The sequence below is a fragment of the Crocodylus porosus genome, unplaced genomic scaffold, assembly GCF_001723895.1.
Source record: "Crocodylus porosus isolate Cpor-Errol unplaced genomic scaffold, CroPor_comp1, whole genome shotgun sequence".
Lineage (NCBI taxonomy): Eukaryota > Metazoa > Chordata > Crocodylia > Crocodylidae > Crocodylus > Crocodylus porosus.
Genome location: NW_017728906.1, coordinates 97,496,447 through 97,507,010, shown reverse-complemented (window position 1 = coordinate 97,507,010; position 10,564 = coordinate 97,496,447).

Sequence of the window (10,564 nt, the reverse complement as noted above, 5' to 3'; positions counted from 1 at the left end):
CTTTTTTAAAAAGACAGTTGGGAAGATACGACATGAGTGGAAAGGAGAGGAGATAGTAAACAGTGTTTTGCTTTCTTTGTGTGTTTTTAAGGTAGTTAACACTATTCCCATAACTGCCCTAGGCTAATCAGCTGTGCTGGTGTTTTAATTATAAGAAGAATGGCTACTCACCCTTTTGCAAGAGGACGTGGCATATAGTAGGCTGCTAAGAAAAAAATACTGTATTTGCTTTTGAGTGACTGATGGGGAAAAGTAGGGTTCTTTATTAATAATTTTTAAGTAGTTATTCCTGTGCTCATCCATTTAAAATGACAAAACTCCTGAAAAAATAAAATTGTTCCCATGGCTCTATCTCACCACTAATACCCATGGGGCGCATCTACATGAGATGCTGACTGCACAGTAGCTTGATACTACTGCACAGTAATGTTGTATGACAAAAACAGTGACATGACACTACTATGCAGTAGTATTAGGCTACTACTCAGTAGCGTCAGAAAAAAGGTGTTCACTGGTGCATCTACGCAGTAACTTGGGTTACTTTGTATTTATTTAGAACTTGTTTGTACAACCATTGTGCAGTAGCATCTCATGTAGACATGGCCATGGAGTAGCAGCCACAGAGACAAAACTTCATACTTTGTCCTCAGAAGCAGCTGCATCACTGATTTTTGTTCTTTTCAGCTGCCTAGTCCTGTTCCCTTTTGATTTGGCATCATGAAGATGATATCAAGGGATACCAAATGTATATATCCTATATCAGAAAAGTGCAAAACACATCAGCTTAATGTGCTTAAGAAGGTTAACTAAATTTCTAGGTAAATAGGTTGCAAAGATTTATTTTGTTTGAAGTAAACCTAGAGAGGTTGTGGCTAAAAAAACCCAAACCAGCCTAATTGGAATTCCATTTAAAATGGGGGAGGGGAATGTTTAGATATTTGTCAATATAAGCTTCTAAAAAAATCTTATCTAGGGAGGTCAATACTCCATGATAAAGACAATCTCTTAAGGACAATTTGGATGTCATTCCAATTCTGCCATTTGAAGCCCTTTGATGTTTCCTGGTAATTTTTCACAAACATGAATCTGTGATGGTACATAGAAGAGTGCAAGGAATTATTAGGATCCATAAAAGCATCCTACTATCTTTTATGTGTTTAATTTCATAATGTTGCTCTGAGGTTTCAAAAGGGCTGTCATGAAGAACAGAATGCAAAAGGTATGGGGCCAAGAGAACAAGAAAGAGCGAGTCTAGCCCATTAAAAAAAGTAATTCCCCTGTACTGGAAGGAATACCTGAGTCCTTACTTTAAAAACGGATTTAATCCTGGTCTCTTCCTAGGTGCTTAGCCTTAAGATATTCTCTTAACATTAACAGTCCCATACCCAGAAATGCCTTGCTCTCGGCAGGACTGAGTAGTTTAGTGTCTATGTTGCAGTTCAGCTCTGTCAGGATTGACAAACTAGGAGTTTTCCTCTTTCTGTCTCTCTCAACATTTAGTCATACAGGTGTCTTTTGATAACATCTACCATGTGCCTACTGAACGCAGTTCTCCACAAAATTCAGGAACAACTATCGTTTTCCTACAAAACATGACAGATGGAGGGGCAGCTGGCTTTTTTTTATCTAACAACTTGGTAGGTAGAGGATTCCTGCAGACTGTGGGGAATCCAAACTCATCATTCCTCTGTGTCAGGGGATTTGCAGCCACATCACCTGCCTTCAAGGTGTGTGCTCTAATCACCAGGCAACAGGTAGGCAAAGAGGGGGTCCTCTCCATGTCTTAAGTTGAAGCTGTACAACTGTGCACCAAAAAACTATTAAGGAACAGATAGCAAGAGTGAGGAAGAAAGGCTCCTTCCTTCATGAGAAAGTTTCCTTTTGTGGCTCTTGAGTGGATGGAGGCCACTCCCTGTAGCCCTGAGCAAGAGGCAGGACTTCTTTGTTTTTAGCATTTCCTATTGAATAGCTCTAAGTCGCTCCCCACTCAGTATGCAAGTTGTTTGGGATCCCAACCTGCTGTTCCCAACTCTCTCCATTTCAAGTAGATAGCATGAATATCTAACTCATCTAACGTCTATATCCCCAGCCACTCAGGTGCTGCACTGCCTAACTTCTAGGCATGTATCCTGTTTTTGGATCTAATAATAAGTTATTTATACACTATCAATCAGGATGTATACAGGGCTTAGGAAACAGAACCCAGGTTTTTGACATGTTACGTGAGCTCATTATCACATACATCCCTTCATCGCTTAGACTGAAAATGATGCAATTTAAAATCTCTGCTGAAGCACTCTTATATAATCTTTTGAAAAGCGCTAAGTTTTGAAGGAGTACTTATATCTAAATTGATATACACAAGTGCTCCAAACTGAACATAGTGACAGAGTGACAGCAAATGGCAAGTATATGCCAATACTTTGAAATGTCATGTCCAGGGAAAACAATAATAAACATACCTTGTCAAAGCAGAGATAACTCAAGCACATCTAAACTGAACATAGTGCGCAATGAGCTGACAAACCCAGCTTTTATCTTCATTAGTATTGTATTGACAGGACAGATACTGTGTGTTTCTAAAGAGACAAAACAGATGTTCTGTTCTGCAAGAGACTGAGCATAATTGCTCAGCACTCAACAGACAAATTCTTCTTTCCAAACCCTATTGAATCAAGGGAGGATCTAGGATTTTAAAAAGGGGGGCAGAGGGTTTGCAGGTGGTGTGCTGCTTCATCGTATATAACACAACACATTTTTTCTGTAGCAGATATACAAATATGCCAAGGGCCTAGTGCTATATTATTCAGTTTAAGATCAGAGCAAAACAAACATGACTTAATTAAATGTGCATTAATTTTCTAGATTATGTATTGAATTTAAAAACTAGACCTAAATAGTCCAAAAATCTTGTTTCATTAGTCCTGTAGTCGTCATAGTTAAATGTGTATCTCTTATTCAGAACCTAGCCATCTTGAGCATCTTGACAGTGCATATACCACCTCACTAAATCATTTTCACACCTGAGTTATTTTTTTTAAGCTAGAACTAAAAACAATCTGAAGGGCTGTGAAATAATAGAGAGTTATTAGTAAGGATAGCTAACAGAGAGCAAAATTGCAAAAGAAAAGGTTGCTTGATTAATGGAACATAAACACCATTAAAAAGGAGAGAGGGTTGTTAACATGTGTAGAGGGAAGACAAATTAGCAGGGGGCAAGGGTCTGGGCTGGCGGCATGGACCCACTGGTATGCACACAGGGCCAACGGGCCAGCCAGGCACCGAGGGCACTCAGGGCAGGGCAGGGACTGCTGGCCGCTCGTGCGTGTCAGTGAAGACAAATTAGCAGGAACCGGGTAGATTACAATGAGCCATGAAATCAGTTGACTTCCTTAGCACCACTAAAAAAGAAATATTGCTGCCTTTATGGGGAAGTTGGTTTTAAAGTTTGGGTGGAGCAGGAAACAAAGCGAGATACAGCTGTACCACCAGATCCACCCTTGGAGTGAGGATTCCTCTTGGTTTTATACACTATTGCAATTAACAAGGTCTGTCAATACTTCAGACTGGATGTGACTATGTGTGACAGAAGATGAGGAATGAGGAGCTCAGTAGTTATGTATAGCTCTAGAAAAGGAAAGGATGTGATAAGCAGTCAATTGATCTAAAATACCTAAGCAGGGGCCCAACTCTTAAGTGTCAGCAGCAGAAACAAGCCATTTTGGAGAGGTTACAATAACCCTTTACAAGCAAAGAAATCCATATGATTCCAAACCCTAGCTAATGTAAAGTGTTCAAAACAAACACAATTTCTTATTTGGCCCTATTTTATGTCAGTGCTAAAATACAGAGGTCAGAAATTCCAAACAGAAACCCTTGCTCAGCAAATCTAACATACTATATGTCAGCTCAAGGCACTCTATATTTGTTCACAATAAGATTTTCCTTTCTTCTGGCACTAGATATTGTGAAACATGTTACACAGCAACAATGGGATTAGCCGAATGAACAATCCTGTTTTTATCACCAACTAATAGCTTGGTTGACTGGAAAAAATTAAACAGTCTTCAGTGTCTGCCATTATACACAAATCTGTTACCTTTCTTCACTTCCTTAGAAAAAAACAATGAATTCTTCTTTGGAAACTTGTCATCATGTAGCCAGCACATCCAAACTTTTAAACATCAGTGTTTATACAGAAGCGTTGTACAAAGCAAAAAAAAGGAAAAACAAATTTACAAACATCAGCTCAAAGTCACATACCTCAACCTAAGAAATACAGGATGACAATCCATATTTTCAGAGTATACCTTCTGCTTTGCATCAGGGCTCAGTCAGTGTAGGGTACGTGTCTAATTTAAAAAGTACATAGAAACATCAGAGAAAGAGTCCATGAGAAAGCAACAGGAATGATAAAATGTTTTTTTTTAAATGAATAGTGAGGAAGAGCTAAAAATAACTGGGTTTAATCTAAAAAAAAGACTGGATGCATCTACACAAGATGCTTTACTGCATAGAAGAACTTATTACTGCACAGTAAGCATCACCGACTATACAGGCTGACCCTTACTGAACAATAATTTGTTCTACTTGGCAGTTGATTTGCTACTTGCAAATGCAAGTAGCAAATCAACTGTCAAGTAATTATGTTGCAGTATATCACATTTAGATGGCTGACTGGGAGCAAATTTGCTCCCAGTCAGCCAGGCAGCAAGGGGCAGGAAATTGCTCCCTGCCCCTGGGAGCTGCCTGCTGCCAGGGTGGGCTCTGCCAATGAAGCCTAGGTGGGGACAATGTTGCCCTGCCCTAGCAGCAGGGAGCTCTGAGCCCCTGCTCCATGATCATGGAGCAGGGGTTGAGAGATTTTTCCTGGCCCCTGGCTAGGAGGGGAGTCCCTGTCCAGCCCTGGGCTCACTGCTAGCTTCCCCACTGACAGATTGTTCCAGGGAGCTAGGACCTGCCCCTCCCCTGCTGCTCTTTCCAAGCCCCTTGCTCCCAATTGAGAAGCTGGGGCTGGGAGCTCCCTGCTATAGGGACAGACGGACATTGTCTCCACCCAGGCTTCACCACCGGAGCCCACCTTGGCAACAGGCAGCTCTTGGAAGCAAGGAACAATCTCCAAGCCCCCACCAGGAGACAGCCATCTCCTGGCCCCATGCTCCCTGCCAAACCATGGGATAGCACCTAGGGGGAGCCTAGAATTCCCCCTGGATGCTACAGGGCATTGGTTTAAAGCCGGAGAGGACAAGAGAAGACTGCTGCCGGGTACAGCAAATCTGCTTCTGAACCCCTGCATGTGTAGATGCTTACCTAGGGTTGGTTTACTCCAGAGTAATTTACTCAATAGTAAGTTGTGATGGAGTACCTTTGGTGCTGTGTCACTTTAAGGGCTGGGCATAGGCAGCTGATAGGTGCAGGCCAGCCCTGATAAAGTGGCCATTTTAGATCTTGGGCTCTCAGGGTTGAGGCAGCAGTTTGCTACAAGAAGCTGAAGGAGCAACAATACCCAGCTGAGCTGCTACTCACAGAACACCATGGTGGTAAGGGAGGAATTATGTGGATGGCAGGAGGTTCCTATAGACCCAGAACCAGCCTAGGCATTGGGCAAACCTACAAGGGGTCCAGACAAGCCGTGGAGTAGAAGAGGGCTCTGATGGGACCCATGAGGGACCCCTCTCTGGAGTATGGGGGTCAGCAACTGCTAGGTTGATTCTGTGATTCCTTGCACTGGTCAGTGAAAAAGGGCCAGGGCCGAAGAGCAATTAAGCCCAACACCAGCGGCAAGCCAGAGCCTCTGTGAGCTATCTGGCACCCTGACTGGGCCTAGAGCTGGGGCCAGAGTCTGTAAGGACTGAAGGTGTCTTCAATGCAGGGGACATCACCGCCAAAGAGGGTAGGGGTCAGCCACCATGCAGGCTGTTATAAGATCAGAATGGGGCCAGAGTGAGAACTGGGCCCAATGAGAGATAGAGCCCAAGGACAGCGTACAGGAGCCTGAATGAGGGAGCTAGACCAGGGCAGGTAGGCCTCTTTGGTCCTGGGTAAGACCTAAAACTGCACCCTACCTGGTGGTCTGGTGGGTCTGTCCTTGGCGGGACAGTCTCTCAGAAATGCCAGGCCAGTTACCTCCCCAGTGAAAAGCAGGTAGGGGTGCCTGATAACAACAGCCCACACCATCCGGTGGGTCATTATAACCAAAGGGTAGAGGGGCCAGGCGTGCCCATGGGGGTGCAAGACTCTGAAACCCCAACTTAGGGGTGGAGTGTGGGCCCCAATGAGCGGGGCAGAATATTTATCCTGGCAAAGTAATCGAGTGTTGAGGCTTCAGAGAAGGAGGCAAGTGTTGAGGCCCCAGGAAGGGGGCAATTAGGCCCAGGTAAGTCTTCGGACGCCTAAGGCTGCAAGGGGGCCTGAGGCTGAGAGGACAAGTAATTAGCCCTAATTAGAGGGTGTGAATGAGGAGTTAGCTGGGAAGGGGCTTGGGTCAGAACTCTGCCCAGGACAAGGTGAATTGGTTGGTCACCACTCAGATGAGGGTCACAGGACAGGGCTGAAAGGCTGCACCAGGGCCAGTCAAGGAGTGGTGGTAGGCAAGCCTGATGGCCTACAGGAGCCACTCAAAGGAGTAGGGCTGATTGAATGTGACCCTGTGTGAGACAGTAAATAGAGACCCAGTGAGAGTGGGGAGAGTGCTAGAGGTCTGGTGAGAGCAGATGGTGTGAATGAGGCCTGTTGCAGGAATGATAGGATGAATGTGTGAGGCGTAGCAAGGGGCTGAGTTTGGCTTGGCCTTGAGCCAGAGCAAATAGCAATTCAAGGATGACATCTGCAAGGCATGGGCCATGATAGGGAAGGTCAGAGTTATGCCCTAGGCAACGGGGTCTTGAATGGGCAGCCTCCTGTTTATTGAAACACCATTTTACATTACATCACAGGTGTGGCAGGTGGGACCAGGCAGACTGCCCAAGACAGGTGGGCAGGCTGGTACTGTGACCAGGCCTGGGAGTTTGTCCCCGTCACATAAATTTACTCTAAAGTAAACCCACCCTGCAGCTTTTGCATGTGTAGACATGCCTACAGAGAAGTATAAAACAGCTTTCTGGTAGATACATGGTTGTTATAATATGATGAGACTGTTCACTATGTCCACTGGGGCAAGGAGGAAAAGAAGTCAGTTTAATTTGCAACAAAAAATATGTAGGTAGGTAACATATTAGGCAAACTTTCTAAATACAAGGTTTAGTGAGACTGCTGTAGCTGGCAGAGCAAATCAAGAACTGAAACAAACACAGGTGAAGCTGTAAAATGGTTTTCACTGGATTTTTTTTATAAAAATGTAATCTATGAAAATTAGATAAATGTCAGTGCTGAGCAGTGTAACGGAGAACCCCTAACCATGTTAACTCCAGAGGGAAGGGGAGCAGGAGGGAAGAGTGGGACCCCAAGGGTATAGGGCTTCCATGTCCCATAGGGGCATATCTCTGTATTAGACAGCAGGAACAGAAACCCAAACTCTGAACCTCTGAGACACCTTGGGAGATAAGGAGCACTTCAGGGCAGATGGACCAACCTAACCATTAGGCTGAATAGAAACTCCTAGGCCCATTTTCAAAGACCATGGTCAGGTAATTGGAAGGGCGGTGGGGCTTATGTAAATATAATCCAGCCTTTGGGCTTGGATAGTCAGTCTATGCCTGTAGGCTGCAGGGTGAGGAGTGATAGACAGAACAGGCTGTCAGAAAATAAGGGAGGTACCTTGCAGTTTGAGCAGAACAAGCTAGTCCCTTGGGGAAGGAGTGCAGCAGCTATTTGAGACCAAAGGCAGGGTCTATGTCTCAGTTTCAACCTGGTGGTTTATACTTTGTGGGTTTTTTCCAATTGGAGGACTGGAATGTGGCTATGAGGGTGGTTTGGAGGCCAGAAGGGAGTTTCTGGGAGGCACCTAGTGCTTTGGGCCCTGCAAAGGGGTTGAGAGGGTAACAGAACAGCCCTGCAAGGGCCAAGGGCTGGGGTAAACTGCTTTAAAGACATGGCCAAAGCCCAGTAAATTAAATCAGGGCAACACCTGTAAGACATGGGTGTAGCTATGGGGGCAGCTGAAGGCCATGATTATATCCCCTTAAGCATGACTAAGGGCTGGGGTCCACATTAGGGTCTGTAGGACCCCAGTTGTGTGATAAGGCAGGCATGCCCTGAGAGTTGTGTTAAAAGGGAAGATCATGCTAGAGGGATAGGAAGGCAGGTACAGGGAGGAGTCCTGAGGACTATGTTTGGGGTAGAGGAGTCTAGAGGCCTGAGCCAAAAAAGGGAGGGTGTTAAAGAAGCTACTCTGGCCTGTAGAGGAAGCCTCCTCCCACATAATTACATAAACACCAAGGCATTGCAGGTGAAGGTTTGGGGGTCAGGGGCAGCTGGAAAGCAAAGTGGGGCAGCTAAGGATCACGATGGCTGGCCTCAAAGGTCAGGTTTTGTCACAGAAAAGAAGTAGGTTGTGGAAAGACAGCTGAGGGTAGGATGGAAAGGTAGGAGGAGGCAGTACTGTAGCATGGGGGGGTGAGCGGGGTGACTGGCCGGGCGCCAAAGCAAAGCGTCGCCAACAGGTGCTGCCCAGCTGGGACAGAGCATGAGACAGAGTTGCGAGCAAGTCATTTGGGGTGGTGTGGGGACGAGGGAGGGTGACTCCCACTGCTGCATGCACTCTTGGGCAATCCTGGGGGGAGGCGTGTGCCCCCCAGATTTGTGTGCGGGGTGAAGGCAGTCTGCCGCTACAAGTTTGCTCCAGGCACCAGACTTCCTTGCTACAGTACTGGGAGGAGGTGAGCTGTAGGACTGTGTGGAGAACTTGAGGTAGACTGGAGGGTTGAGGCTTACACTGCTTAAGTCTTGTAAGAGCAGAGTGGTAATTGTGAGGTCTTCTGCACAGGGCATGGAGGGTTTCTTTAACATCTGGGACGCCAGGAAGCTGTGCTTTTGGAATAATGTTAGGAAATAATTCCAACAGGATTATTTAAATTTAAAAGACAGGGTTATTTTTTCTTCTTTTTTTTAGTTGGAGCTACCTAGTCTCATGTTTGCATTTCAGATTACTTTCAAGTGATATTATTATTGAAAGCTATATCATTTTGTGTAGTTCCATAGTTCCAAGAAGACAGAAAATCAGTTTAACCTTCTAACTAGAAACTCCCTTTTTTGGAAAGGGAATACTGTCCAACTGTAATGTAATGCCATTGTGCTTCTCTGGAAATCTTTTCAAGACTCTAGTAAGGGAAGAATAGGGTCCTCCTCCTCAAATCACCTGAGGAATTTGGACATGCTCAAAATATAAATGATATATTAATTATATATTAATTATATAAATGATATATTAAATGATAAACCACGTGGCTGCAACTGCTTATGGGCAACCAGCATGGTTTCATTAAGGGGAGGTCCTGTCAGACCAGTCTGATTGCCTTCTGCGATCAGGTCACAAAATCATTGGATCTTATGGATCAGGTATCGCGGTGGATGTAGTCTTTCTGGACTTCAGGAAGACCTTTGACACTGTCTGCCACCCCATTCTCATTAAAAAACTAGGTGACTGTGGCATTGATGCTTACACAGTCAGATAGATTGCAAATTGGCTGAGGGGCCACACTCAGAGAGTGGTGGTGGACAGGTCATATTTGACCTGGAGGGACGTGAGCAGTGGAGTCCCCCAGGGCTTGGTCCTCGGGCCCTCACTGTTCAATTCCTTTATTAGTGACTTGGACAAGGGGGTGAAAAGCACCCTGTTTAAATTCGTGGACGACACCAAGATTTGGGGTGAGGTGAGCATACTAGACAGGAGGGACAGGATACAGCTGGATCTGGACAGGTTACAGGGGTGGGCAAATGAGAATAGGATGGGATTCTGCACTTGGGCAGTAGGAACCAGCAGCATACCTATAGGCTGGGGAACTCTCTTCTCGAAAGCAAGGTGGCAGAAAAAGATCTTGGAGTCATTATTGATTCTGAGATGAACATGGGATGCCAATGCAAGGACACAGTCAGTAGGGCTAACTGCACCTTTTTGCGCATCCACAGATGCATCACAGGCAGGGCCAAGGAGGTGATCTTCCCCTTCTATGTGACACTGGTCAGGCCGCAGTTGCAGTACTGTGTCCAGTTCTGGGCGCCGCACTTCAGGAGGGGTGTGGACAGCATTGAGAGGGTCCAAAGGAGGGCCACTTATATGATCCGGTGACAGCAGGGCAGACCCTGTGAGGAGAGGCTACAGGACCTTAACTTGTTCAGCCTTCACAAGAGAAGGCTGAGGGGGAACCTGGTGGCCATCCATAAACTTACTAGGGGGGACCAGCAGGGAATGGGAGAGACTTTGTTCCCCCAAGCACCTCCCAGAGTAACAAGGAATAACTGCCATAAATTTTTAGAGAGTAGGTTCAGACTAGACATTAGAAGGCCACAGTCAGGGCAGCTAAGATCTGTAACCAACTTCCAAAGGAAGTAGTGCCGGCCTTTGGAAGACGGTCTTTAAGAGGAGGGTTGATGATTACCTAGCTGGGGTCATTTGAGCCCAGTTTTC